Consider the following 9,853-nt stretch of genomic DNA (forward strand, 5'->3'; position numbering starts at 1 on the left):
TTCTGTCGTGTTGTGTTTTCTGCTAATCATCTGCCCACTCAACATGGTGTGTTACTCAAACTGAAAAAGTTTCAGTAGTAAGGCCCGACCCGGGTCTTTCTGCGTGAGTCTTCTCCAGATACTCCACTTCCTTCCACAACCCAGGAGGTTGCAGGTTAACTGGAGACCACAGACTGCCTGAAGGTGTGAAGCATTGTGAATGTGAGCATGAATGGTAGGAACACGCTGGAGACCTGCCCAGTGTGGACCCTGCCACTCGCCCAAAATCACCTGGGATTGGTTTCACCTCCACTGCGACCCTCAAAGGATAATCTGTAGAGATGATGGATGGATGGATGGATGGATGGATGGATGGAAGTCCAACTAAACAGACAGAGGCAACAAGGATCATTTAGTGATCCCGTTGTGCATGAGCATAGGAAGGATTTTACAAATGCTGTGGTCATGACTCCAAATCCTTTACTCCTCAAAAAATCAACTCAAAATATGAAGAAAAAAAAAGGATGATTTAAGAGGTCTTCACTTACTTGATTTAACGGTTACACAGTAAATTTACTCAGGTAGCTGTTCAGCAATCAGGGATCCAAGCCCCAAAAGGTTCTGAGTGTATAATTGTTGGTAATATGTGTATTATAATGTAGATTATAATAATACATACAACACACAGCAGGTCGTCCACTAATTGGAGGGACAGTGGTTAGATTCCTGCCTCATCTACTCTGCATCCCAAAGAATGGTTGGGCAGGGTGGTGTGATGAATAGATTATTCAGATTTTCTGATTTTTCCTCATCAAAAATAACATTCCATCTGAACAATGTGCCAGTCTCCCTCCTCTTGGGTCTGAAGTGGATCACAGAGCCTGACAAAAATGTTCTCATTCAGGTGGTAGCCATCTGGCCACTGGGAGGAACTCCTGCCTCTTATAGGAAAGTTGAACTTCCCTTTAAGCAGCTGACTCTGGTGTCTGGCAGCAAAAGCCACCCTCTGCTCATCATAGTGCAGCAGGATCTGCCACAGAGCAACAGAGCTGCACACCTAATCAAAGAGAGAGAGCTGCAGCACATCAGAAGACAAAAACAAGAGCAAGAATGAACATGTGTGGCTCAGAGAGAGCTGCATCCTCAGCTCTGCTGATATCAGCTCTGTCCAGGTCAACAAGAAGCTTTGACACAGTAAGATCAGTCCACATCCTGCAGCATGTTGTCTGTGTCCTCTGAGCCGGGGTTCACCTTCAGGTGCTTTCCAGTCCCACTCAGCACCAAGCAGCTCTGCTATGAATATGTATGTCTGTCAGTTCTGGCCTGTGCACATAAACACACCCTTGCACATGCACACACACACACACTTAACAAGGTGTGACATCCTCTGTCCTCAACCATCAACAAGAGTCAGGAAAAATTACCAAAAATACCTTTTGACAGGGGAATAAAACATAGAAACCTCAGGGAGAGTCACGTGAGGGATCCCTCTCCCTCTTGATTAGAATCAATCAGTTAATCAATCAAATTTTATTTATATAGCCCATATTCACAAATCACAATTTGTCTCCTAGGGCTTTAACAAGGTGTGATGTCCTCTGCCCTAGAAGACTGCACCATTGTATTGACTATTTATCCCCATTGACCTTCATAGTAAGGACCGCAGTAAGAGCTCCTGCTCTACTTTACCATCTGGCAGAGGCCAGGCCACTTCTGCTCCTCCATTTCACGCGGGCTGAGGCACAACACAGACAGATTGGATCTCCTGCAGAGGAGTGGACACAGCTGCCCCCTGCAGAGGCTCCTTGAATAATCCAGCGTCCACAAAATCAGTGGCACGTCCAGTTTAATATAAGTCAAAGTGTTACAGTTTAAAATGTGCTTGTGTTGTTATTCAGTAGCGTAGTCGAACATTTCTACTTCAAAGGCAGCGAGGAAGAAACTTTCAATCAAAGCTTTAACAAATCTCACAGATGAAACAATCAAATAAAAGAACTGCACAGAACGCTGGCAAACAGAAGAACACAGGAGGAGTCTTTACTTTGTATTGTACAAGTCAATCTGTTTTAATACATCTGAACACTTCAATTCTGCACGATCAAACTCTGAGCTCCCACATCTGTTCTTCTGATTTGTCATCACCATGCCCCATGTCAACGTGAGCACAGACCTCCAGATAGCACACTCACCTTATACAACATCATTTACAGCTGTATATCATCAGTGAACTCATCAGCTCCACCGACCGCACCATGTTGTCCTTGTACATCAACAGGCGAGCATACACAGTTTCACATGTTTGATTCCCACTGCTTCTTCCTGAGGCAGGACCTCTTTGACTGACCAATCAGGTTCAAGGACGTATCCTAGGACAAACTGCTGCAGCTTGACAACCAGTCACTGCTCTCACTAAAAACCTTTTCTTACTTAATGTCACCTCCACAACACTGTTAGCATTGATTCCAGTTATAAAATAGCTTATTATATGTGTGCACAATAACTGTTTAGTGTTTGTGTTGAGAAGAATAAATCTGCTTAAAAACTCGGACTGGCTTAGGGAGGAGCGACGGCTCCATCTAGTGGCAAGAAAAGTGCACAGCAGCCAAGAGCTCCAGCACAAGTTGACTGACGACAGTTTTTTAACACCCAGTTGCAAAAGAAGACATTTTGAGTTCATAGAGTACATAATTAAGAGCAAACATAGCAAAACCATGAGCTATGCATATTTTTGTCATGTGTCATCTTTGTCCTCTTTTTGAAACTGGATCCAGAACAAAGACACTGACAACACACAACAGAACGACTTCATTAAACTTTGCCAAACAGCCACTGACCTGTTGTAAAATCGATCAAAGAATAAAAGAGAAATACTCTAAAACTAAGTTTCTTTATCAAAACTGCTCTGATGAAAGTAAAAATATAATTTTGCACAGACAGAAACAAGGATGCTTGATGTGTCTTGTATTTTACATTGTGGATGGTGATGAAACAAGTCACATATCAGCTTCTGTTTTCAGTCCATCGTGACTATATAGGAACAATTGGATTCTCAGTGTTGGCACAGAGTCAGTATGAAGCAGCTCCTTGACTGTTTAATGAATGCACCTCAGGTTGCAGCAAGGAGGCTCCTGCACTTTCACAGGGAGTCAAGGACGGCACCAACGTCATCCAGCAGTGGGACAGCATGGATCCTAAACAAGACGACAAGATGACTACTCCTGATGCTGCGTAATCCATGTGTGTGTGTGTGTGTGTGTGTGTGTGTGTGTGTGTGTGTGTGTGTGTGTGTGTGTGTGTGTGTGTGTGTGTGTGTTAATGGGTGACGCATTGAGAAGCAGAGGTTGTTTATAACTACAGTCAAACACTGAACACTGACACTGAATTAAAACAAGAGCTGATACTAAAACAAGGTCATGAACATGTTGGTGTTATTGAGTCATACTTCTATGTTCATAAAAACACACTTTTATTGAAGTGTTATCACTGAGCTGATACCTCCGCAGTTTCAGATTCCGAGATCAAATCGTTTTTCAGATAGTTTCCTCCAGTGTAAAAGTTTCAATAATGTCAATAAAGTAATTCAAAACTATATAATACAACTTTATATAAATGTATATTATATTCAGTGTTTACGGTTGTGGTCCAGTATCAGTTAAATCCTGTCATCAAATTATCATTTTGACAGAATTTTAAGAGCATAAAGGTTCATTCAGACGCCACAATGTTCTCTAAAGTGTTGGTGTGATGATCTAACAACATCCAACTCCAGACGGAGCAGCTTCCTCTGTCGAAACAAAGTGCAACACTTTGTACCAAGTCTGTAACAAAGCCAGCAACACTCAGAGTTTAGAAGGTGTCTACAAGGCAGAGTTCACTGAGGTCATCCATAACATTGACCCTCTCTCCATTTTCAAATCCCAGCTCTTTTTAAACTGGCACATTCAGGTTGACTGTTTTCCATTTGGCCAACCTACATAATGTTTTATTCATTTTATTGTTATTTTTGATGCTTTGTTTTTTGTTCTGTATTGATGTCTGCCTTGTAAGGTGACCTTGAGTGCTGTGAAAGGCACCTATAAATACAATTTATTATTATAATTATTATAATTATGGCTGTTATTATTATTATAATCATAATCATAATCATAATCATAATCATTATTGTTATTGTTATTGTTATTGTTATTGTTATTGTTAAGTCATTAATACACAAAAAATCACAGGCAGGCAAAGCACCCAGGAAATGTTTAGGAGTCGTATAAAAGCTGGGATGCAGAGGCATGGTGACGGGTCTCCTGTTACTCTGAAGGGAGCTGGAGCTTTACTCTTTCTCTCTCTGAGAGATGTTTGAAAGAACATTCTGATTTTGTATGGAGAAGAGCTTTCTAGGTTTAGTTGTGAAATAATCTCCAGGATGCTAATGTGATTAGAATAGTGGGATTAGAATCAATCTGAGACATTCCACCAATAGGTTTTGCATGTGTGTGTGGAAAAGGAGTAAATGTTAAATGGTCTGTATTTAAATTGCGCATTTGTGGTCCTGATGACCTCTCAAAGCACTTTACAGCCTGTTGCCATTCACACAGGGCATCTATGGGCAGCACTTTTTCTATGAGGAGCCATTCAGGACTCAGTGTCTTGCCCAAAGACACTTCGGCATGCAGATGGAGAAGACTGGGATCCAACTGCCGACCTTCTGGTTAGAGGACGACCGCTCACACACACAAGACAAACCAGTGGAACGAGGGCTGAGGGGTTACAGTGTGTATTAATATAATTGTTTTATGCCTGTGTTTCTATTTGACACATGATGTGACCATAGCAACACATTCAATTCATTTTATTTGTATAGCACCAAATCATAACATACGTTATCTCAAGGCACTTTACATGATAAGGCAGAGATCTTATAAATTATAGAGAAACCCAAACGCTATTCCTGCTGTTTGCAAACGCTCTGGTGACTATGGAGAGAAAGAAACTGCCTCACATGTATGGAAGTGATGTTCTCTGCTCCAACAAATAAATACACTTTTTAAAAATTGCTAACTAGACCTAATGTCAATTAACTGCACTGTCACTTACCCCACTTCACTACAAAGGGACTTCAATGTAAAGGACTATATAGTGAGTTCATTGGCAAAAGAAAAAAACTACTCTTCACTTTTTATCTTCACCAGTTATAAAATCATTGTCAAAGGATTATGACAAACAAAAAAAAGCCACGTTTATTATACATTTAATATCAATACTAAGGTTAATATATATTCACATATATAAATCAACTTGTTAGCCTCAGTTTGTGCTGTGATGAGCGGCTCTGCTCTATTTTCCTTTTGTACGACTGCTCGGGCTGCTCCTCTCCTCTTGTCTCTCTGCTGCAAGCGGAATGCATGATGGTAGATATTGCTCGGTTAGTGACCATCGACTGTACTATACTTTTCCCCATGCATTGTGGGAAACAATGACTCCACCATATAGGGCATGAAAAATGAACTCCAGAATAACTGTAACTAATAACAGAGAGTCCCACCTGGACTTCATCCTCTGCTCAGGACGCCATTACTCCACCACATCTTAACACAGAAAACAACATGTAGCAGCCATTCATGTTTAACATTTAATATACATTCCCTCTGGAGAAAAGACTCTTCTATAACTACTTTGTCATAAAAACTCACATACTTGAACAAATTTCAACCAAAAAAAACACAGTGGTGATTCACACAGGGGAATATGAAACTAAACACAAGCACTTATTCAGTTACCAGAATACATTTACACAATGAGTGTATTATTCTCACACAAGTGGTGGTAGAGAGCCACTCAACCCTTTACAGGGCAAGGTTGTTTTTAGTTTGGATGTGGTGTGTGTGTGTGTGTGTGTGTGTGTGTGTGTGTGTGTGTGTGTGTGTGTGTGTGTGTGTGTGTGTGTGGGATTAGGGGAAGGGGACTGAGGAGACGGGGTGAGAAGGTGGGATAGGTGTGGCAGATTTCCCTCAAATAGCTATAGTAGAGTAGTTGCTACGGCAATCTGGAGGGACCCAAATTCCCCAAGTGGCCCTTCAGCAGCTGGCTCGGCTGCCCTCCCACATACAGGCTCTCTTAGCGTTAATGGCAGGGTTCAGAGCTACATGACTAACCAATGAAATCATGGGATTGTAACAGGGAGCCCGACACACTTTGTGCTTGTTCAAGCTTCACTTGGTTGAGAACAGGCAGAATGTAAGTTCATGTGTTTGTTTGTTTGAATGGAATATTTATTTAACCCTCTCAAGCATTCAGGTGTAAAGGTCGGCCCGGACACTTGAACACACACACACACACACACACACACACACACACACACACCGCAGTAATGCGGCAAACAAATGTTTGCGCTCTCATCACGTGGCCATGACCCACGGTGACATCACCCATTGGTTTGTGAGCTGCCGTTTTGAAGCCTTGAGTTTGAAACTCCAGGACTGTCCTTCAAGCAACTAACGTATTTCCACCAATTCTGTTGTCAAACCAAAAGACATTCAGCTCTTTTTTATAAATATAGATAAAATGACACATCACATGGGAAATAGACTGTATTCATACTAGCTCTTTTCTAGTCTGGATGAACACTCAAAGCTCTTTACAGTACAGTTTTTGACCCATTCGGACCTTCACACACATTCATGCAGTCTAACTATGTGCAGCCCTTCATCACACTCTGCCGTCTCAGCCGTCAGGGGCAATATGGTGTCATTATCTTGCCCCAGGACACTAAGGCACGCTGACTGGCATCGAACTACCATCCCTCTGGTTAGTGGATGACCCGCTCTATCTCCTGAGTCCTAATCATGATCCGACAGCCTTGTTAATCTGTAATGATTTATTAGATCAGAAGTGGCAGCAATGTATCTGTGAAGACTCAGGTTGTGGTATCTTCAGGAGTCGTACAAATGTACATCAACAACTCAAGCAACGTTTCACCTTTCATCCAAAAAGGCTTCTTCCTCTCTAACTGACTAATGGAAGGTTTTAGGTGTTAAACCCTGTGTGGGTCTGTGCAAGTGGTGAGAATGATGCCTTGCCTCAAACTGAACAAAGTCAACATTTACAGAGTCACACACTTAGTCACTCAGCTTTAAAAAGTTAGCATTGGCCTTGCAAAGACAGTACTCCTGTTTGAACCACACGCCTCTATTCAACCTCCCCCTGCGCATTATAATACATTCCTTTGTCTATTCTAATATTACTGCTGTAGCCATTTATGATATATAATGAAGGTTGAAAAATATTGCATTATTCAAAACAGTCACCTTCTGAGCGGCGGCGGACTAGTGGTTAGAGAAAAGGGACATCGGACTGGAGGGTTGCTGGTTCGAGGCCACCGACGGGCAAACATGATACTTGGACTGTAGGATGGACCAGGAAAGGGATCTGTTCAAGTCCAAGAGGAGTGACAAAAGGACACTCCTCTCCCTATCCCATTATCTAAGTACCCCTGAGCAAGGCACCTTACTAATAAGGTTGCTATTTTATATTAAATGGTGTGTTTACAGCTCTTTCCAAAAATCGATCAGATAGCTGCAGCTGATTCGAAATGCGGCTGCTCGGGTCCTCACTAACACTAACAGTGGATGACATCACTCCAGTTCTGAGAACTTTGAACTGTCGGTCAAAGAATTCGACATCCTGCTGTTGGTTTCTAAAGCACTGGATGTTTTAGGGCCAACATATATTTCAGATCTCCTGCTACGTTATGAAGCATCTCGACCCCTCAGGTCGTCTGGAACACGTCTGCTCTCTGTCCTCAGAGTCAAATCTAAACATGGAGGAGCAGCGTTCAGTTTCTATGCTCCACGTTTATTTACAAGCTCCCAGAGACCTGCAGGTCCGCTGCTAATCTTAGTTCTTTTAGATATATGCTGAATGCTGTTTGCCTTTTATTAAATCATATAACTACTAATTACTTACACTGCACTGTTATTTTCGCTCTTTTATTTTATTCATTTATCTTATTTATTCTGTATTTAACTCTTTCAATTTATTTTCAAATGCTTCTTTTTTGTCGTGTCTCATGTTGCTTTTACAATTTGTCATAATGCCTTGCATATTTTACGTAGAGCACTTTGAATTGCCTTGTTGTTGAAATGCGCTACACAAATAAACTTAAAGGATAAAGCTAAACGTTGTCCTCGTGGATGGACGTTCATTTCTTGCTTTTGCCCCAACTTTGCAACAATATGCACGTGGATTCTTTACCCCTCTGTTCATGACAGCATACAACAGGCCTACCTAACGGCCAGGGGTTAAGTTTGTTGTGCAAGCATTCCCCAGGGGAGCTATTTTTCTCTTGCCACCTACATGTATACCTCACTAATTCATGACCTGTCTGCAGATGCTTTGTTAGTAACAATGCCACCCCCAAAGCTACTTGCTGGAAGATCTGAAAAAGAGGCGCTGTCATTCGCAAAATTTCCTCTGACAAACTCACATAATTACAGGAATTAGCCTGCTATTTTGTCATTAGCCTTCACTTTCAATGAGCCAATAATGAAAAGAGAAACGAGTCAGAGACAAAGACAGACGTCTTTAGAGGATTTCAAGACACTTTCTCCCCCCACCTCTTAGCCCACACATTCAATTTCCTGTTTTATTAATATTATTAATGTAGTCAAGCTTGTTTTTTTCCCCCTCTGATTGGTATTGTGTGAGCACTGATGGCTCAGCTCAAGGGAAGAGTGATTTCAAATGCACTTTGTTAGCGCCATGATGAAAATGGCAGCTCGCCTTTTTAAAGCCGTGTATTTACAAGCGTGATTACAGGGTGTGTGTTCAAATAAATGAAGCCAAACAATGACGCACAATCAGGACTTCATAAGCCAACGAAAGGCCACGGACAGATTAATGAGAGCTTTGCAGACACACAGACACACACGGTCACACACACATACGTACACGCAGCAGCCTCTTGGAATTACAGATATATGTGACACGTTAGACAAGATTTTGTCCGGGACCATTCCGTATCCAAATGAGCAGGAGAAAGCAGCGAGCTCACCATGTAATTTACTGTTGATTTGTGTTTGCACAGAGGGAGCCTGATGTCTCTCAACATTAATGTGGGTAACATTTATCCTCTCTCCTGCTCCTGACAGTAAGGAACGGTTGGCTTTGAAGAGACAGACAGGAGCAGTTGTCTTCACAGACGTGTGAAGTATCCCTTGCATTCGTTTAGCCCTTTAAAATGGGGGGTTAATACCTTTGTATATATGTTTTATGTGCATTTATGTGAATTCACAAATGGTGTAAAGACTGATAAATAATGATTAAAGATTGTAAACTTGCAGGTAAAGAGTTTTGCAGTGCTCCCTCTCACACATTGCGAACTTGAGTGAGTATAATTATTATTTTCGGACTTTAAAGCTGCATTATCCACCTTTTTTCAATCATAAAAACTGATAGAGTCACAGATGATATTATACAATGCGTGTTTTTTAGGATACTCCAGCCTCCTGAAGCCACGTTAATAAACGTATGAAACCTTTTTACTTTCACCTAAGAAATATAAAATCAAATTACCTTTCCTGACCTAGACAAGCTTATTTGTGCTTATTCCTTCTTCTTTCATGCCTGCACTACTGCAATGCACTATTCACATGAACCAGTCAATCGTCAGGGTCTCGGCTTCAGCTGATTCACTTGCTGCTTCTTGCCTCCCTCCACTGGCTGCTGTTGGGTTCAGGATCGATTTTAAGTTCTTTAACTTTTAAAGATCAGCACGGTCTGGTCGTCTTGTTTATTACGGAGCTACAAACTCCCCATGCTCCAAGCTGTAAGATCTTCTAACCAACACTTTTTGTACTACTTCCTAAATCAAGGCTGGTAACCAGGG

The sequence above is a fragment of the Hippoglossus stenolepis genome, chromosome 12, assembly GCF_022539355.2.
Source record: "Hippoglossus stenolepis isolate QCI-W04-F060 chromosome 12, HSTE1.2, whole genome shotgun sequence".
Taxonomy (NCBI): Eukaryota; Metazoa; Chordata; class Actinopteri; order Pleuronectiformes; family Pleuronectidae; genus Hippoglossus; species Hippoglossus stenolepis.